The following is a 15189-nucleotide window of genomic DNA, read 5'->3' as shown; positions in this document are numbered from 1 at the left end:
CTTTCTAGGCTTGAGCTTACAGTAATTAAACATAAGAATGAATATATCTGACACTATGACACATTAAGACTATTCCAACAGTTATTACACAAACAACTTTTAACAACTGCCCTCAATTCTACTAAAAGTCTTGGCAGTTAGGTAGGAGATCCTAAGATTAAGGGGTCTATTTACTAAGCAGTGTTAGGAGACAGGATGAAAAGTGATAAGATGCCAGCCACTCAGCTCCTAACTGCCATCTTACAGGCGGTGTTTGAAAAATGACAGTTGGGAACTGATTGGCTGGCACCTTATCACTTTTCACTCTGTCTCCTACCACTGCTTAGTAAGTAGACTCCTAAATTGCATGGCACAATCGCAGCCCAATGAAAAAAAATTCACTTGGTTGGGAAAATAACCCAAATAATCCTTCTAACTACAGATGAAGAAAAATCCACTTTACATTAATTACATTAATGGAAATTATGGTTTTTGAAAAATTCTATGGCTATTGTTTAAAATTTTCTAAATTGAAAAGGTACAGTACCAACACATCTTCCAGGCAGGATATCCCACCACAGCATTACAGGATTTTGTTGGAGCGGTAGCCATAGTTATGGATAGCCATGGACAGGGGAGCATCCACAGATGCATGCTGCCTTATACTTGGTCAACCACTATTTACTGTATGAGAGAATGGAGAAAGTTGGTATAGCCCCAAGATCTTTGTCCTGGTTTAATTAATAGTTAAGCCAATGAAGAAACCAAAATCGACCAACAGGTGTCCTATAACTTGACCAATGTCCAGGAGGGGCCAAATGGAAGACAGGCTTTAGCATAAAGGATAACAACTGTGAAAAACAAGTCACAACATTTAGCTTATGCAATGCCCTGCCATTTTCTAAGCACATGTGAATTCCTACTTTAGACACCTACTGAAGTCCTCATCTTCCTTGATGATATTATGGTGACATAACGAGATGTGGTTCACATCATGTTTATCAAATTTATCTTTGAATTGCACACTAGAAAAATCGACAACCATTGGCTGATATAGATACTTAATCAACGTCACTCATCTTATACTATAGCACAGCTAAATTGGGGCACTCTGCAGATTATCAACTATACCAAAATACACAAGCCAATATGTTATTTGCAAACCAACTTTTAATGCTTGTATTTAAATATTGTATTACTGTATTGTGTTAGTTTTGAAGTACCAACAAAGTTTAACAGCCTAGTCACATCATACAATTTACCGGTGAGATTTGTTTTGAAGAGTAACCAGAACACCCCCACTGCACTGTGTATGGGACAGTCTATAAGTGCAATTTAAAAACACTCTTAAAGCCAAAATAAATAACTGGCTGAACTGGTTAGTAAAGCTGGGTACACACATAAATATTTTCTGTCCAGCCATCCAACTAGTTAATTGGTTGGAATGAAAATCTGGTAACGTATGGGAGTAAATGATGATCAGCAATTTGCTCCTAAATGACAGAAAACAGATGAAAATGGTCGTTCAGGCAAGTTTGTTAAATGTTTGATCTAAACAATTTGTTCAAACAACAGTTTTTGTCCATTTTCCGGCGTTTGGGAGCAAATTGCTGATTGTCATTTGCTTTCATACCTTACCAGATTTTCATTCCAACCAATCAACTAGTTGGTTGGTTGGACAGAAAATCTTTACGTGTGTACCCAACTTTATTGTTCCCATATCGCTTACAGGAGGTACAGTGAGTTCAAAAAACCCTCTGCAGTGAGCGCTGTCTCTGGCTGCAGATCTCCTCTGCAGTTGTGTGAGGCCAGAGAGGGACAACTCTTTCAACACTTTATATAGATAAGTAACACATTTTTATTACATGTAAATAAAGTGTTTAAAATGAATTATGTTTTCATATTACTTAGCACACAGTTGGACCTCATTCAGAGGCGGTCAATAGTTGGAAGCGGTCACCCTGAATCAGGGCGGCCGCTTGCATCCTGAACGACCGCCTCCTTGTCGATCACTAAGCTGTGGGTTAAAACCCACAGCTCTAGCAACCGACATGGGTGATGGTTGCGATGGTCAAGACCATCGCAACCATCGGGGCTTACGACCAGACCCTAAGGTTGGGTCTGGGCACTCGTAAGCCCCAGGGAGCTTTCTGCTCTGATCGAGCAGGAAGCTTCCCACTGACATCAGCAATGATGTCAGTGGAGCCGCCCCCAAACGGCAAGCGTTCCAGCGGGAACCCCTCCATTTGGGCATGCACGCCCCCTTCCCGCCTCCCAAATGGGGCGAACTGTCACTCACCATCGACAGATCGGCCAGTCTGCTGCGAGACACCTTGCGATGGAGCATCCATCGCTAGCCGTCTTGCGCATGCACACGACGGAGCTGGCTCCATCGTGCACATGCCCAGTGGGGCAACATCAAGTTGGTTGCGAGCGCTCAGCGCTTGCGACCGACTCTGAATGACCCCCATTATCTCCAGGGAAACTTGCATAGCACACAGTCACTGAGACACAGTCATATCGCCCACAGCGGCCAGTGTGTACCAGTGACATCACCTGTTGGACCTGCATGAAAGTCTGATGGGTGATATCATCAGCGGGGACCATGCTGCTGAATGCAGCATGGCCTCCGCCGTAGCTCCCGGCATCAGCAAGTGTGAATGCACTTGCTGATGTCGGGACAAGAGAAAGTTGATAAAATTCAGGAGGATGATGTTGTTTGTGTCGAAGTAAGTCAGCCAAAAGTGGCAACACTACATGCCAGTGACTGTCATGGTGCAAATGCAGCTTGCGGCATGGCGTACCATGGTGCACGCAGCTGGGCTAATTGCTTGGCGCAATGTATGCACATTTTTGCAGTGCGTGCATTTGCAGTGCATTTATTCAAGCTGTTTATCAAAATCTGGAAGATCATATACAAGCAGTCCAGCATCAGCAACCAGCAGCATAGATAGATCCCAGCACATGCAATCTCCGCCATCAACACTTTCATCATCAGCCTCCTCTTTAGCTATCGGACGTTGTTCTCCTGCATCCAATTTGCAAAGGCAAACTGACCCACCTAATGCAATCCACAATTCCCAAGAAGATTCCTTGTATGCTATGGCTGCTGCTGGGGGTGAATCTTCATCACAAAAGGGACCAAGAAGACTAGTAGTTTCAAACAACAACTGTCTATGAAACAATCATTTGTAAGAGGAACCAAATATGACAGCCACCATCCTGTTTTACAGTAAATCACTATCAGTTTATCAGTAATCTGCGCATGCATATTAGTTACACTGAACATACGTCAATCTTAATTTTCTTTGTCGCTCACATTGACGATTAATTTGCAAAGAGAATAAGGGACCATTTGTGGGTGGCAACGGGGTGTGGTGAATCAAAAAAAGGCATTTCTCTACTATTTTGGAGCATGTCTCAGTCTGCGACCTCGATCCCATCAACTCAGAGCACCAGAGTGAAACATTATGACATCTGGTCAGGCTTAAAAGAAATGCTCACATATAATGACAACTCTACCATGACTCAATGTCATACAGTGAACATCAATAGAATAGTAGAGTATTACTTTAATGATAATGTACAAATTAGCATCCCACACAGTTCCTTTGAATTCTGGGAGAAAAACAAGGCAATTTGGAGCTCCTTATACAAACAATCTTTGATGTACTTAAGTACTTAAGCCCACACTCAGAAAGAGTGTTTAGTACAGCTGAGATCCTTGTGAGTGATCAGCGTAGGATTCTACTTCCAAAAAGTATGGAAAAACTGATGATCATCATAATAAACTACAAATTCTATGAGGAAGACCTTTGCTGCAATTAGAAACAGAGAATGGTGGATTCCAGTGGGTATGATTTATTTTGTGTGGTAATGATATTAACAACAGTGATGAGGGTGATAAGATCTTCAGCTTTAAAGTATGATTAACACGGTTAGCCTTAAGTCTATTGGTAGCTTGGTTTAACCAAAGCCTCCAAATGTATTATTTTGTGGGGTCCAAACAAACCAAGCACTTCAGCAACAAAGTGGCACACCCTGTCACTGAAATACTTGGTTTGTTAAACTGTGCATCTTCTTTTTAATATACAACATAAGGGTGGTGGCAGGGCCCAAGGACAATTCCATCATGCACCACTTTTATTATGGGCTTTGCCCACCTTGGTATATTGGTGTAAAGGCTACTAGCCTGTTACTCCATCTCCTGTACTGGCCTGAGGCCTATGATTTGCTGTTTAAAGAAGTTTGTTACTATTATTATTTTTACTACTAGGCTGTTACTCTGGCTAGAATCGCCTATATTCGCTTAAGGCCTGTGTTTTGCTGTTTGCACTCAGTTTGCATTTGGAAACTCACTTTGGAAGCATGTTTTTTAATAATTGTTGCCATGTTTCAGATTTACTTATCCTTATAGTGATAAATGCTTTACCTTCCACTAAATATTCCACCTCCAATCACTTGTACTGGCCTCAGGGTACAGGGGTATAATAGATACACACTAAGAGTAATATACCAACTTTAGAAGGACAGCAAGAGACCTACAGTAAATGTGTTTTTGTGACATCTCAAATTCGCTTGAGGACCATGCACCTTTTCTTATGGATTTGTGGATGGATGCTGCCTCAGTACAGATTCTATAAAGAATGATGGATCATTTTTAACTACAATAATTTGCCTAAGCTTTTGCAATGTTCACACAAGTTAGAATCCATTTTGTGACAGAGTGAGTACTATAACAAAAGTCAAAGTACAAGTCATGCAAATTTGCACTGCGTCTGCACAGAACTGTAGAACATGCCAACTTACAAATTTCCAGTATTTACAACCACCTCCGGAAGCTTAGGATCGAATAGGCGGGTCAAGGTGGCACAAAGCATTCTATCATATGCAATGTGTAGTATGTCACACACTTACAGAATATGCCTCTGCTAGTGTTTTAAAGATTTATTTTTATCTTTTCATATATGCAAGGTAGTTTTTGCTTTATGAAGCAGATTTTACCATTTAAAATTCAAATCAGTCAAAGCTGAAATGCATTTGTAACATGTAAGCAAAGCTGTGTGCAATGAGGACACATTTCATTCATAAGGATCTCTGACATTTTCCTGTGGTAAAGGAGGATCAGCATCAAACCTTGCACTGAGGACCACATTTTGATCGCAGCTAAGCATATGGGTTAAAAAAAAGCCCACATTGCATGCACTTTTTTTTTGGGTGCAACACATGTTTTACAGCTCATTCAGCTTCACCACCACTGTATTTAAATAAGATGGTAGGGATAGATTTCAGTGCTAGCATGACATATGCAGGTACTGCCTCCTAAACTAGGTGCACACACTTTATAAACCACACTTTCTGCAAACAAAAGAATTTGAAAAATACTAAAAAAAATATATTCTACTGGCATTGAAAACATATTACCACTATTGGCGCACAGTTACTTACTACACAGGTCAGATTGCCTGGTACCTCTCAGAATCTGAGCCTGCTATTCAGATGAAGCAGAATATATTGCAGTGAACAGCATGATATGGCACAGATTGCATAATTCTGCATCACAAGCAATGCTGATGTTCAGGGAGATGTTATTCTGCATGACAATCCCTAAAAACTCATACGGCTCTTGAGTCCCACCGTGTGTACGCACAGAGGCACAGTGGCAATTGAGATGCACGGCATCAGAGATGAAATGGAAATGTGCTGTGCATTCCTGGGTGGTGGCTGGAAGGTCGCTATTTAGACTAACATAGATGCTGGAATGGGGTGGGGGGGCAAGGGAGCAGCTTAAATGCCCCCAAGAATCACTGGGATCTGAGTAAGTCCCATGAGAGACCACAAAAGGTCAGAGAGGCATGTTTTATACATAAAGAGTAAAGTCCAGGAGCTTAGCACTGTGTACCTGATGGAAGGGTCATATTGGAAGGTCTGTATAAGGTGAAGTCTGAGCATGTCTTCCTCTTCTGGTTGTAACCAGTCCAGCATAGGGGCATATTCAAATGTGTGCGAGAATAGCAAAAAACCCACCCCATGCGAGGTTTTTCCTGCAGGTATGGGTTTTTTGCTATTCTATTAGGTGTGTGGTTTTTTAAAAAACACGCACAAGGAGTTTTTTTTTGTTTACGCACCTCCTGAGCAAGTGTGATTTTTCCTAAAATCGATGATTAAAAGAAAAAACACCGGGACTTGCTCTGTCAACCCTGCGTCACCCCCCCTGAGGACTAATTAAGCAATTGGAAGTATCCAATTAGCTTAATTAGTCCTTAATTACTCACCTTCCTCTGCACTGTCTTCTGCATCTTCTTCTGCATCCAGCATCGGGAGCCAGCTCTTCTGCAGCAGGGTGAGTATGTCAGTGTGTGTGCTGTATGTAAGTGTGTGTGAGTGAGTGAGTGAGTGAGTGTGCGTGTGTGCATGAGTGTGTGTGTGAGACCCCCGGTGCGGTGTGTGACCCCCAGAATGGGCGTGGGGAGAACTACATGTCCCAGCAGCCCTTGCTCCTCCCATCATCCCCCGGGACTTCCAGCAGCCCCCTCTCCAGTAAGAAGAGAGAGGGGAAGCCACTGGGAGGCGCAAAGACCCAGGCAGGTAAGCGACTTTTTAAAAAAAAATTACCGGTGCGGGGTTTTCATCAATGTTCTTTTAATTGAATCCCGCGGGTATCGGGAGCGCGCATACCCGCGAGATTCCAAAATTGGCCTTGAGGGGCGCAAGGTTTTAGCCTCGCTAAACCTCGCGCCCAATTGAATATACCCCTTAGTGTGTGTAGTGGTGTCTGATAATAATTCTCATGTGTGGCATGAATGCAGTTTGTACTGCACCTATTGTGTTAAACTTAGTGTCTGATTGCTGAACGCAGATTCCCGATGGTTGGGAATCTGCACAGGTGCCTGACCCATACTGTGCATATTCGGTACGGTCCTGCGTGAATACACGCAGAGTGGCAGCAGCCTGTCTCAATAGGCACCACCAGCATTCTACTAATGTGCTGGTGGTTTGTGATGCAAGCATGAAAGCAATGAGTGCTGTAGTGGGTTACCCTGGGGCATGTTACGACTTCTTCATCCTTAGTCAGTGAGCCCCTCATGAGAAATTTAAGGCTGCAGAAATGCCAGAGGGTTGGCTACTGGGTGAGTTTTAAAAATAAACTGTATGTTAAAAACACTACACATGTATGTTTTGTTACTAATGTTTTTTTTTTTTTTTTAAAGGGGACTCAGTGTATGGCTGTTGCTCCTGGCTACTAACTCCTTTGTTGCTTCTTGATTCCCCTGCTGAGCACAATTATAATGAAGCACATAAGGCCACTAGAGCGGTGATAGAAAGATTTTTTGGACTACTAAAAAGTAGAGATGAGCGGGCCCGGTTCCCTGAGAACCGGACCCACCCGAATTTCTATATCCGAAGTGAGATCTGATTCCAGCTCGAGTTTTCTCGCCTGACTCAGATCTCAAAGTGAGGCAAAATATCTTCATCCCCCTGTCGGATTATCGCGGGTTTTGGATTGTATAAAAGTCCCTTCCAACGGTGATCGGCACCATTTGCTTGCTGAGTCCTGGACTGTCAGGACTGCTTTGTCCATCCAGGGGTTGTTGTGTCCATCTAGGGCAGAGGCTTCAGTGTCCATCCAGGGGCTGCTGTGTCCATCCAGGGCAGGGGCTGCTGTGTCCATCAAGGGGTCTCTGTGTCCATCCAGTGGCAGGGGCTGCTGTGTCCAACCAGGGGTGCTCTGTCCATGCAAAGGTGCCCAGTGTATAAATAAATAAAAGCTAATAATAATATAATTAATAAAAAATAATATTTTTTTTTTGTGCTGTACCCCATTGTACTATATATTTTTTTACTGTGACGCTTGCCTGCAGACCGCAGTGTAATATTCATACACGTATTGTTTGTGACACTGTAAGTGGAAGCGCAGTATAACATAAATATTGTGACATTGTAAGTGGAAAATGCAGTGTATTCATAAAAAATATTGTCACACTGTAAGTGGAGACACAGTGTATTTGTAAAAAATATTGTGACCCTGTAAGTGGAAAATGCAGTGTATTCGTAAAAGATATTGACACTTAGTGGAAATGCAGTGTATTCATAAAAAATATTGTGATACTGTAAGTGGAAAATGCAGTGTATTCGTAAAAAAAATTGTCACACTATAAGTGGAAAATGCAGTGTATTCGTAAAAAATATTGTGACACGAAGTGGAAAACACAGTGTATTCGTAAAAAATATTGTCACACTGTAAGTGGAAACGCAGTGTATTCGTAAAAAATATTGTGGCACTGTAAGTATAAAATGCAGTGTATTCGTAAAAAATATTGTGACACTAAGTGTAAAATACAGTGTATTCATAAAAAATATTGTGACACTGTAAGTGGAAAATGCAGTGTATTCGTAAGACATATTGTCACACTGTAAGTGGAAATGCAGTGTATTTGTAAAAAATATTGTGATACTGTTAGTTATAGCGCAGTGAGTTATTGTTTTCTTATTCATAAAAAATATTGTGACACTGTAAGTGGTAGTGCAGTGTGTTATTTTTTTTATTCATAAAAATTTTTGTGACACTTCACAATTGTACAATTTAATAACACAAAGTTAGCAATAAAAAATGCAACTTTTAAATTCTTTCTTCAATCATGAATAAATGATTAGTCTACACACTAACTACAAGGCTACAACATAGTGCTAAATAATGTGCATAATATATTAAACATAATGACATAACAAACGCCTTAGCTGGGATGTACATAAAAAATGTTCAAAAGATGAAATTAGAGGATATGGTTTAAAAAATGGAATAAAGCAGCTAAAACTGCATTCTCTGATATAGTGTCCCTACTCCTTACCCATGGCCCTCTACCTGACTTTCCGATAGTCAGAGGGGCAACTCCATGCAACTGTATTCCAGAGTGTAGCTCCTCCTCCTGTAGCCCAGGTCAGAAGATGTTTAGGGGGTGTGGTGATATGGACTAAAATAGAGCTCACATCCACTAAAGTGGACAATGAATCCCCAATCTAACAGGGAGCGCATCTGAAATTTACACACAACACAGGATGGGATGATGATATATGCTTGGCTGCTAGTATAATCTGGGGTGAAGGTATAGGCTGGTGTAACAATATAAACTGGGGTTATAGGCTGGGGTGATGCCTGGGCATAAGACCAGAAAAGCCACATCTTTGGTGTGGAATTATTTTAACCCAAATCCTGACAACAGTTGTGAAGGTATCTGTACCATTTGTAAAGCCAAAATTAGTAGCGATAAAGACCTTAACCATCTAGGCATGTCCACCCTGTTACATCATCTGCAATGATGTACATTATGATCATTTATTATCAATGATCTACATCATAACATCCTCTGTAATTTTTGCACGTAATTGATGGTAAAGGTCTTTCTCATAGAATTTGTAGTTCATTTTTATGGACATCATCATTTCCACATTTTGGGGAAGTAGCCTCATAGGCCTATCACTGACAAGGTTCCCGGCTGTGCTGAAAACTCTTTCTGAGTACACATTGGAGGGTGGGCAGCTCAAGTAAAGCAAAGCCAGTTTTTGCAAGGGCCTCCAAATTACCTTTTTTTCCTGCCAGTAGTCAAATGGACTGTCTGACATGCCTATTTGGATGCTATCATTAAATTTTTTTAAATAGTCCTCAACCATTCTTTGAATGGTGACCATATCAGATGGAGTCACGATAGAGGTGTCACTAATTGTAGGCAATTCTGACCCGACCAGATGTCAAAAGTTAAAACTTGGTTGTGTTGACTCATCTGCATCACCAGTGGGTGTTTTGAAAGTTTAGTTTTTTCTTGGCAGATGCACTTGCTGGAGAAACTGAAGGAAAAGCCATGGCTGCATCACTTGCCACTTGAGCTGACAATTTGCTTATCAACAGCTCTTTACATCTCTTCAAATCTGTGTCCATTTGGGAAGAAGGAAACAATGTTTTCATCCCCTCTGGAATGAAAATCCACTCCCAGCAGCAGCAGCAGGCAATTCGCTTAAGGATTTTCAAAAAAGACTCAACGTAAGACTTTAAGCTTAAATCTTACATCTTGTATTTGCTCTGTTCCGGTTGTCAGCATATCTGTGCTGGTTAAGTGGACAATGGGTACAACGGCAGTTTGGAGGCCACTAACTATGTTTTATTTAATGTCCCTGTACAGGTTGGGAAATGCTTTTCAAGAATCTTTGCAAAGGTTTATTTAATAGTCAATTGTTTTGGAAAGCACTCTTCCTGGTCCCCTTCTGGGATGAAAATCCACTCCCAGCAGCAGAAGCAGGTATGGCGTCAAGGATTCTTCTGGGGCAAGGACTGATGTGAATGAGTAAAACATTTATTGTAAATGCCTCCCCTCCTCCCCTCACCTTCTCCCTCATAAATTTACTTCAGAACCAAAAAATTATATTAAAATGACTACCAATCAACCCTTCCTGTCCCTGCCCTCAGGCCACTCGTGAATAATAAAAACATGTGTTTCCTGATGTGCCATGTTGGAAGTTGAACTGCCACGTGTTTGTGCCGCCCACTGCTGCCGGTTAGCTTAGTCAGCCAGCTAGCTTAGTGCAAATTTTGGGCCTAAACTTAATGAAAACAATAGTGTGAGCTATGAGGTGGTCAAAATTGACTAGAAACGAGTGGAAATTAATGTTATTGAGGTTAATAATACTGTAAGAATAAACAAAAGCCCAAATTATGTGATTTTAGCTGTTTTTATAATTTTTTTATAAAAATGACAGATCCAAAACCAAAAACAAAACATGCTAGAGGCGGTTTTGGCAAAACCAATCCAGATCCAAAACACGAGGAGATATAGATCCAAATCTCTAGTAGATCTCTACTAAAAATTAGGTTCAGCTGTCTGGGCAATTCTAGGGGCATTTTGCTTTAGAATTCTTCCAAAATATCAGATATTGTGCTCAGCTGCTGTCTTTTACATAATCTGTGTTTGCGCCAACAACAGACACAAGATTATGTAAGAGACAGTGAGCAGGCAGAGTATTTGGAAGTTTCTGGTGACAATTTGGGCTCAGGGAGACAGACAAGGCAGAATCTGATCCAGCAACATTTTGCACGTGTTTTATTTTTTAAAATATTTTTATTAAAACATTTTTACAGTTTCACAAAAAGGATGTAGATTATAGCAAATGTTTTTTTATTTTAAGATATAAGAAATTAACACCTTCTAGAAACACAAAATTATAAGATTAATGTTTGCTAGAGGCAACATCTCCATGTGTTTTACCCACAAAATTGGGAAAAAAACCCACCTTTTGCTTGGTTCATGAAACTTGAAGTAAATGTAGAACAACCAAGTTACCTAAGTATATCTTATAGTGTTTATTAAAGAAAGACATGAAACTCAGAATGTTTTCCAATGTGTTTACTAACACTTTTATAGAAGGCAGAAAATGAGGCAAGTCTAATAATCAAAATTGAATAAGCCAACAAACACTGGCTAACAACAAATGTTTTGTGTTGCATTTTTATAAGGTTTTCTTGCAATTATATACTTGCATATTTAAAATTTTAAGGCAGAGGGTAGGTGTTTTATAACAATTTAACTTACTATACTTCAAATATGGTGTATCTTCAAATCTAAATAACAATTACAAAACAAATTAAAAAAATAGCAAACAAATATAATTGTCATGATAATGTGCATAAATGAATGTTTGAGGAACACATTACTCCAAAAAACTAACACTGTTTTGAGTTTGTCAAAACAGAACTAAGTTACTTAATAATTCACAGACAACCCCTAGTGAATTGTGCAGCTGGCAGATGAGAGGCTTGCTCATCAAGTCTGTGAAGTGTTCGCCTTTCAGGACTCATAACAGGTGTGTTTATAAGGGAGGGTCAACCCTGATGTACTGGATGAGGGTACGGGTGTCATGGCTCGAGGTATTGGAAGGGGTTGGTCCCGAACTGGGTTGTGGTACAGAGACACCAGGACCAGGAGAGAGTTGGAATTTAGATGGTTTAATATAATTCTGTTGCATACAGTTAAATGAGAACTAATGAGAGATGGTAAATATAGTCCTCAGTGCAGGGATGCACAGCTGTAGACACTGGCCTGTCTGGAGTTTAAACAACGGACTGTCTGTAAGTAAAGCAGGTTCTTATGGTCTGTGAAGACTGAAATGGGATATGAGGCTGATTCTAGTAAATAATGCCATTCCTCTAGTGCCAGTGCCTGTCCCTGGTGTTGAATGCAGTCTTCCATTCATCTCCTTCTGGTATACGGATCAGATTATACACAACCCTTAAGTCAAACACAGAAGCACCCTTCACTCTATCGAACAGTTCTTTGATGAGTGGAAGTGGATAACGATTTTTGATGGTAATGTCATTGAGTCCACGATAATCATTGCAGGGATGAAGGCCGCCGTATTTCTTCTTAATGAAGAAGAAACCCGCTCCAGCGGGTGAGCTGGAGGGGTGAATAAACTCTTTCTCCAAGTTCTCTGCAATATACTTGGACATGGATTGGGTCTCTGGCAACGAGAGAGGATAAACTCGTCCACGTGGCAGGGTTTTCCCTGGCACCAAGTCAATGGGGCAGTCCCATTCACAATGAGGAGGGACAGTGTCAGCTCCTTGTTAACTGAAGACGTCACAGAAGTCCTGATAGGTCTCTGGAAGACCTTCTAGAGATTTCACACAGGAGTTTTGTATAGGAACAATTTGAGGAAGACAGTTCTGGAAACAAAATGGACTCCAGGAGACAATTTGCAAGGATGCCCAATCGATTCGAGGATTATGTCTTTGAAGCCATAGGAGGCCCAGGATCATTTCATGAGAGGCTTTAGGAATGACAAGTAAGGACATGGTTTCCACGTGAAACGCCCCAACTTTGAGCTTCAAAGGTTGGGTGCGATGTGTAATTCTCCCACCGATGATTTGATTACCATCTATAGCAGTTAAAGATACTGGTTGTGATAGCCAGTCAGTAGATATGCGATGTTTGTGTACGAAGTCCGAAGTGAGGAAATTCCCGGCAGCTCCTGAGTCAAGCAAAGCGAGAACACTTAGGTAGACTTGGTTCACTTCCAACAAGGAAATTACAGTATGATCAGTTTCCTTGTGTGATTCCATAGATACTCCTAACCTAACCCCTCTGTCATAGGTTAGGAGGGAGTGTTTCCCAGATGGGAAGGACAAGACTTGAGGTATTGGTGCGAAGAAGCACAGTACAGGCAAAGATTTTCTAGATGTCTCCTTTGACGTTCTTCAACAGAGAGTCAGGAATGATTCATTTGCATAGGCTCATCAGAAGGAGTAGAGGCGAAGCAACTTGAGGAGCAGTACGACTTTTAGGGCGGTCAAACCGACATCTTTCCATGGCTCGCTCTCGGTGATGCAAGTCGACTTTATTACATAAAGAAATCAAGGCGTCCAATGATGAAGGCAGCTCATGGGAAGCTAAGTCATCCTTAATTTTCTCTGACAACCCATTCCAAAAGGCTGCAAGTAAAGCATCCTCGTTCCAGGTTAGCTCTGAAGCTATTGTGTGAAACAGAATCACATATTGACTGACAGTCCTGCTTCCTTGACGGAGATGTAACACATCATTAGAGGCTGAGGTCGTTCTACCAGGTTCATCAAAGATTCTACGGAAGGTGGTCATGAACTAAGTATAGTTAGATAAAATTGGGTCAGCTTTCTCCCAGAGAGGAGAGACCCAGACCAAGGCTTGACAGGTAGTAGTGATATGATGTATGCTACTCGGGTTCTGGAAGTAGGGAAGCTTGCTGCCTGTGACTCTAAATGAATCTCACATTGATTTAAAAATCCACGACAGAGCTTTGGATTCCCATCGAATTTATTGGGAAGCAGTAGCTGAAGACAAGGCACTGGAGGAGAGACCACTGCAGGAGTGTTTACTGAAGTAGGATTACTGGGCTGGAGATCCATTCTAGATATTCCTGAGAGGAGAGCTTGAACATTATCCAGACGAGTAGATATATCCTGAACATACTGCATCACCTGCACTTGTGCCGACTCTTGTCTACCCAGGTGATTCAGAATATCCTGGACAGATCCAAGCCCAGGGCTCTGGGTACCAGACGGATACATGTGGCCAGTACAAACTCTCATGGCTCGAGATATTGGAAGGGGTGGACCTGAACTTGGTTGTGGTACAGAGACACCAGGACCAGGAGAGAGTTGGAATTTAGATGGTTTAATATAATTCCGTTGCATACTGTTAAATGAGAACTAATGAGAGATGGTAAATATAGTCCTTAGTGCAGGGATGCACAACTGTAGACACTGTAAAACAAAAGCTAAAAAGTCTCTGAGGTTCAGGGGGTACTGCAGAGAAGAACTGTAAGGTTGAATGTTGTTGAACTTGAAGATACGTTGAATACTGGAGGGTAATTGAGTATGATTCCTGGATGGAGTATGCAGGACTGGGAAATGAACTTGAGTCAGACTCCGGGATGGAGTATACTGGATTGGGTGAAGCACTTTGAATAGGACTCCGGGATGCTGGCCTGGAAGCAGAAGTATACAGGAACTTGAGGCAGGCAAACTGGAAAGGAAACCAGCGGAGCTCAGGAACATAGGTGTTGCTGTAGCAAAGAGCACTATTGTACTGGCAATGAGACAGAGTCAGGGAAGGGCTTTTATATCCCTGGTTGGATGGTGATTGGCTGGAACAACAGGAGAGCGCTGCTAAATGGATGGGTCTGGACCACCTGATTTGATCCAAGATGGCCGCGCCCATGACCCAGAGGTCTGACATGCTGAAGTGCAGGAAGTGCAGCTGGGACACATAGGAAACAGCGGGGATGCAGGCAACCACCTTCAGGCATAGGCCCCACTCTGGATTACACTGACAAAGGCGGCCGGCGACTCATCAAGCCGCGATGAAATAAGGGCAAGGGGAGATACAGGGGTCTCAGCCGGAGGACTCTAGCACGGTTTGGGACAACGGGTAGGCGGGCAATTATTTGGTTCCCTATTTGAGAAATAGTTGAATTTAAATCACGAGATGCTACATTGTGTGATTGTAAAAGCTCTATTAGGGTCTGCTGGTTGTTTGTATTTGTTTCCAACAAATGTATGTATGCTTGATGGAAGCATTGGTTGTCTTCCATAAGCCAAATTAAGGAATCATGGAAACTATTTGGTTTACACGCTAAGTAGATTTTGTTTGGCAAAGCAATATGATGCATTTGTGTTTTCATGCATTT

The sequence above is a fragment of the Taudactylus pleione genome, unplaced genomic scaffold (assembly GCF_031769625.1).
Source record: "Taudactylus pleione unplaced genomic scaffold, aTauple2 ptg000671l, whole genome shotgun sequence".
NCBI classification, from domain to species: domain Eukaryota; kingdom Metazoa; phylum Chordata; class Amphibia; order Anura; family Myobatrachidae; genus Taudactylus; species Taudactylus pleione.
The sequence above is the reverse complement of the archived record's forward strand: the minus strand, read 5'-3'. Positions refer to the sequence as shown.